The following is a 6,740-nucleotide window of genomic DNA, read 5'->3' on the forward strand; positions in this document are numbered from 1 at the left end:
CATATAAGTATAAAACACCTAGAATATAGGAGAAAATCTAGGTGACCTTGGGTTTAGCAATGACTTTACAACACCAAAACACAATTTATAAAAGACAAAATTTAAAAATTGGACTTCATTAAAATTAAAAATCCTTCAACTGAGGACAACGCTTTTTGTTGTACAAAAAGAATTGAAATGCAAATTCCTGTCTGGAAAAGATAATAGTGATCTGTAAAATCATGCTGAATATAAAAGACTAACGGCAGATCCTGTGTTTTTGTAGTAGGGGCTACTCATGTATAAGAAAATAGGAAGAAACAATATTTGTGGGCTAAGGTGGGAGGATCACTTGAACCCAGGAGTTCAAGGCTGCAGTGAGTTATAATCATGCCACTGCACTCCAGCCTAAGTGATGGAGTTAGAACCCATCTCAAAAAAAAGAAAAGAGAAAAAAAAATTGTGAAATATATGAGGAACAAAGCCTTATCCTACAGTCAAACACTTTAGCATCCTGACATGTGACTTCTCTGATGGAAACAAGAAAACCTGATGGTTCAGGTCCTGAAACTAGAGATAAATATTTTCATTATTTTTAAAAATTTAATTCATCATAAAAACAAAATTTGTTTTTTTTTTTTTCGAGACCCAAAAGAGACTCCAGCTTGTCACCCAAGCTGGAGTGCAGTCACATGACCACAGCTCACTGCAGCCTTGACCTCCCAGACTCAAGCAATCCTCACCTCAGCCTCCCGAGTAGCTGGGACTACAGGTGTGTGCCACCACACCCAGCTAATTTCTTAACTTTTTTTTAGAGACAGAGTCTCACCATGTTTCCCAGGCTGATCCTGAACTACTGGGCTCAAGCAATCTGCCTGCTTCAGCCTCCCAAAGTGCTGGGATTACAGGTGTAAGTCACCATACCCAGCAAAAGAAAATTCTTAATATTGAAGTATATGAACTTTGTATTTGACTCAAAAGTTTTTTTTTTAAAGCAAAAGAAAAGAAAGGGAAAAATAAGAGTTATAAAGAACTACTTTTCTAAAAAATAGCATCATATAAGCAAACATCTAGCAAATATAATCAAGAAAAAAAGAAGAAATACAAAATGTAAGAAATGAGAAATTGGAACAGGAACAACAGAAGTCAAAATTTGGCCAAAAAAGGCCAGGTGCAGTGGCTCATGCCTATAATCCCAACACTTTGGAAGGCTGATGGGAGGATCCCTTGAGGCCAGGAGTTCAAGACCAGCCTGGGCAACATGGTAAGACCCTGTCTCTAGCAAAAAGAGAAAAAAAAAATTAATCAAGTATATAATCTTTGCTTGCATCCCTCAAAATATATTAAAAGGGACTTGTTTATACCCAGAGAGACCAACCCTTCCTCAAATCCCTTTCTTTTCCCCAAATCTCTCAGAGCACTCCAAAGCTCCCACTTCCCAGATGCCTCAAAGTCTGCCCCAAATATTCACCTCACATATCTTTTTTAGTCCTTCTCCCCCTTCTCTCTTCACTATGTAGCTTGGTTTAGCTTCAGTAACCTTTTTGTTTTCTTTCCACTTCTCCCATTACTTGATTTCTCTAACACAAAGGATATTCTGGGAACTGATCCAACAAGCCAAAATTCTAACAATTCTTCTCATTTTCCATCTTTTCTTCCCCTTTTCCTGATATTTTTGTCAAAATCTGGGGACAAGGCCAAATACATAAATCAATCTATAAATCTTATTCCCCAAACCCATCCCATCATGAATGTTTCAGAGTCAAAGTCAACACTGAAAGAGAAGCCCTAGGGAACCAAGAGGATTCACCCCCAGAATTCAAGGTGGTTCAGTATTTGGAAACTTAACATAACATTTCATATCAACATAACTTACAAGAGAAATCATGGGATCTCAATGGATGGTGAAAGGTATTTGTAAGTACAAACAGAAAGTTGCTATGGATGGCAATCTTGAATAACTAAAATGTAGTTGGTGTCTCGCAGACATCGAGGTTAGGGCCAAACAGAGAAAAAGCCACTATTTTTCTAGATCTAGTGTTAGGAGTATCAGATCCATCAGATCAGAAGAATTATCTTCATGTGTGTCATTCTCAGACTCAAGTAAATTTGGCCTTGTAGGATGCCTGTCTCTGGAGGGCCACAGAACACTCGAATGGAACTAGCATTATTTGTAAAATAAATTATTAGCCACTTTTTGTTTTATCAGCTATTAATATAAACAATTGAATGTTGATTACATTCCTTTGTGACCTATCACTTTTTAAAAATAAAATTTGAGGCTTTTTTCACACTCCCAAATATGTATTCACTGTAGCTAGTTTAGAAGCATGCACAACAATATAACACAATTTAAATTACCCACATTCTTACCACCAAGAGAGGACCGCTAATTAACGTTTTAGTATATTCTCTCAGCATGAAGTTGGGAATGCAAGCACTCTTGATGTTTAATTAGGACATAAGCTGGTTGCTGATGTTATAACAATCACTTCTATGTTTCAAATCCCTCAATGGAACATCAGAGGCTACTAGAATCAAGAGTTCTCACAGATTCTCCAGGCAAGAGATTAAACTTTGCCCCAAAGCACCGGAGAGATTAGATGTCTAGTGGTAGCAGAGTGACTTTCTGTGTGTAGTTTGGAAAAAAGGACTGCCAGTTGGTTCAAAATAATTAGAGTCTAGGGGACACACACACACACACACACACACACACACACACCCCAGCTGAGAAGATGTGCCCTAGGAAATCCAAGGATTATTGATTTTGGGGGTGCTTCCCTTGAAATTACATTCAAAACATATGGGAAAGGGGCTATCGTCTTCACCAAATTCTGGATCTATGACTCCCTCAAAACGTCAAGACCCCTGGTATATAAAGTCCTTTTCGATTTTAATATTCTGGTACTATTTGGCATTGGAACTTTTATTCTGCCTGCTTAAAAGACACAAGGCTTGGAAGAGCTGGAAGACAGATGAGGCTCGGTTCTTCTATCAAAAGGAGGTTTGCTGGGAAGCTGGCCCATGGAAAATGCAGACACAGCCCTTTACCTTCTCTGTATATTAACCATCCTGCTTTGACAGTGCTTCCTCTAATATCTGACCCCCAGCGACTTAGCAATTGTCGACATAAAAATGATGCCATTTTTGAAGAATATACCCAAAACACGTGTCTGCTTCCAGTGCTACTCCCAGGTATTCTTGCGATGAGAACAACACTCACTAACTTGGGGTCAAATTAAGAAAATTTGCCAGCATATTTTAAATGCCTACCATGCATTTGACATGCCCCAAGGTCCACTTCATGAGTGCCAGAATCAGGCTTCAACCTTGGCTCTAGCCAACTTATTTTTTTTTTAAATAGAATGTTTTTGGGGGTTTGTTTGTAAAGTCTTGCTCTGTCACCCAGGCTGGAGTGTAATGGTGCAATCTCAGCTCACAGTAACTAACCTCTGTCTCCTGGGTTGAAGCGATTCTTGTGCCTTAGCCTCCCAAGTGGCTGGGATTACAGGTGCATGCCACCACACCTGGCTAATTTTTGGCTAATTTTTGTATTTTTGGAGGAGACAGGGTTTTGCCATGTTGGCTAGGAGGGGCTAGGCTGTTCTCGAACTCCTGACCTCAAATGATCCACCAGCCTCAGCCTCCTGATTATTATAGGCATGAGCCACCGCACCCAGCTTCCAGCCAACTTTAGAGTCCATTTCACCTCTCAGCCAAACAGCCTCCCAATCAATCGTGTATGTTTTGTATTTTGACCCACACACTGGTTTTCCCTCAAACTTCTATCTTAATTAGGAGATACGTTACACACACATCGGTCTTATTTTAAAAGCCCCTTATATTGTTTTGAAGCATTGGTTCTGAAACATAAGATATATAAAAGGGCTTCAAAAACAGCTTTGTCTTGTAAAAGACAATTAAAAATTTGTTGTTCAAATGCTGCCATCTGGTGGTCACACATGGATAAGCCCCGAAAATAGACCATTCGTAGAAAAGATACGGAAAACTCCAATCCCTAATCACTTGCTTTGTTAGCAAAGATTTGGAACATTCTGTGGAAAAATATTAACATGCTTATGTTCCACTAATTCTAACCTGTAAGATATACTTTTTTCCCATAAACAATGGCAGCAAGATGTTTATCAGAATGTTTCCAAAGTCCTATGAAGGAAAAATGAAGAAGGCAAGAAAAAATGTTTAAATTAAAAAAATTAAAGATCAACACCTGTGAAAAGAAGGGACTTTTAAAAAAATAAAAATAAAATAAAAACTGTTTCTAAGGGCAAAGATGCAGACTCACTGAACAACATGCTTGCGAATCAAATTCAGATGTCACAGAAAAAGTTGTGTTTTCTACATCCATTCCAAGTGTATTCATACAGGTGTCATTCACTCAATGAAATTTTATTGGAAGCCTGTTTTGTTCCACACTCTTCTAATCTCATTGGACACATGATGGAGAACCAAAAAAACTACCTTCCCTAGAGAACCTCATGAGAAACAGGGACCCCACACGGTAAGATTGTATAGTTGCACCCTATATGGCCCTCAGTCTCAAGTGAGTGTGAGCTAAAAGCTTCTGCTTGCAGGGGGTGCCTTTTCTCATTCACATAAAGGGGACATAGAGGCTTTGAGCTACTGCAGGGATGTGGGGGATTCAGATACCTACTGGGGCCTCCCTCCCACATCTTGGGTCTCTTTCCTAATGCTTGGCCAGCTGGAAGGACCACATTTTAGTATTTGACCTGTTGACCCTCTTGCTTTGACATGAACATCTTCCACTTTACGGGTTCTCGAAAGCAAGTTTCCAGTTCCTAGTCTCTGAGCAATGTATTTGTAACCTAGGGAATGCCTGTGATTGTGGAAATACTGTCGATAGTAGATAAGAATTCAGCTGCTCAACTGGCTCTTCAGACATCCCCAGATGCCCCCTCCTCTGCCCTGGGCCCAGCCTCCTACCTCCAGAATGCAGCTGGGGAAAGAGCCACAAAGGCTGGTGGTCTGGTGACCCAGGGCATGGAGGTGCCTCTGGACCCTGGCAACTCCAATCAGCATTGTAAGAGGACCTCCTACAGTTTCTGGAGAAGATTCTACAAAAGGTCCTTGGCCAGTAACTTAATTCTTCAGTGTGAATAAATGAGTTTTTTTCCTCCAATAAATGTCAAACAGTACAAGTTGGGGGTGGGAGCAGTGGGTTGTGTCAGCTTTCAACTTGTGCCAGAACTACAATGCTTTTTCTTGGTTGGTAAAATATTTTTTTAAAAAAGAAAAAGCCTGGCGCAATGGCTCATGCCTGTAATCCCAGCACTTTGGGAAGCCGAGGTGGGAAGATCACTTGAGCTCAGGAGTTTGAGACCAGCTTGGCCAACATGGTAAAACTTAATCTCTATGAAAAATACAAAACTTAGCCAGGCATGGTGGTGGGCGCCTAGTCCTCCACAGTGACCTGAGACCCCTCCTGTACATGCCAGATGCATGGGGATGAATCTTTTCTCTTGAGATTCTTAAACTAGGGTCCATAGACCCTATGGAAGCACTTCAGTGGCTCCATAAACTCCCTGGTAACACATACAAAATGTGTAAATATTCATTATGCTGAAGAGCAGGTTTCACAGCTTTCATCACATTTTTAAAAATTAGTCTGTGGTAGAATCTTCAGAGTCCTGCGAAAGTCTCCCTCCGAGTTGGAGTTGTTGGAAGCAGAGGGAAACAGTCAGGCCAACAGTGACAGATGAGTCCTGAATCTCTGATATCCAGCCATGTCCAGTCTGTGTGACTATCAGATGCCAGGCTCTAGAAAATGTCCCTGAATCTGAAGACATCCTTAACGACCACCTGAAGTATGATCTGGTCCCTACAAGGACCATTTGTACCTGGGTATCTGAGATAGACCCAGAGAAGGAAAAATACACTTTGAGCCTAAGGCTGGCAGTGTTCATTACAGGTCCCAGATCAAGCCACTGGACTGATCTCTGGGCATGAAGAGGGAATGGGAGCCACTGAGGGGAAGTCATCTCCAGACCTGGCTCCTAAGAGCCTGGGGCCAAAGGAGCTCTGCCAAACTCCTGAAGAACCCTGTAATGAGGGACTCCCCTTCAGCTAATGCCGGAGGTCTCCCCAGACTCTGAAATAACCTTGAAACAGCAGAGGGAAGGCAGACCTATGACAGGCCCAGGCAGCTAACCAGAAAATGTTATTTGTGTCCTGGCAGGACACAGCCAAATCTGTAAGCTTCAGAAATGCAAGGTGCTTTGAAGCCAAAGGTTCATTTATATTGTGGTTCTGAAACCTCAATAAAATAAAGTTCACCCTGAATGGTTTAAAATGAAGATTCCTAGGCCCTCAGGATTGTGATTCAGTAATTCTTGGGTAAAGCCCAAGTGCTTACATTTTTTAAAAGGTAAACTAGTAATTCTGATCTAAGGAGTACATGGAGTACGTATTCATAAAGTTTCCAGCAGCAGTAAGGATTCAGATGCAGAGAGGCATGGATCAGGTGAATCCTCCTTCCCAGCCTCCAATGAGATAAAAGCAGAGGCTTCCAGTTAACATTTATTGAGTCCTTCTCCGTGCCAGATACTATGCTAAACCCTTTACATAGATTATTTAATCCTTATAACTCAACTCTGTTATGTCCATTTACATATGTGAATTCTGAAGTTCAGAGAAAATAAGTAACTTGCCTAAGATCCCTCAGCTCTGACTAGCAAAGCTAGGATTGGGACCCAGGTCTGAATCCAGAGCCTGTTCTTAACTAA

This window comes from Mandrillus leucophaeus, unplaced genomic scaffold (genome assembly GCF_000951045.1).
Source record: "Mandrillus leucophaeus isolate KB7577 unplaced genomic scaffold, Mleu.le_1.0 Scaffold208, whole genome shotgun sequence".
NCBI classification, from domain to species: domain Eukaryota; kingdom Metazoa; phylum Chordata; class Mammalia; order Primates; family Cercopithecidae; genus Mandrillus; species Mandrillus leucophaeus.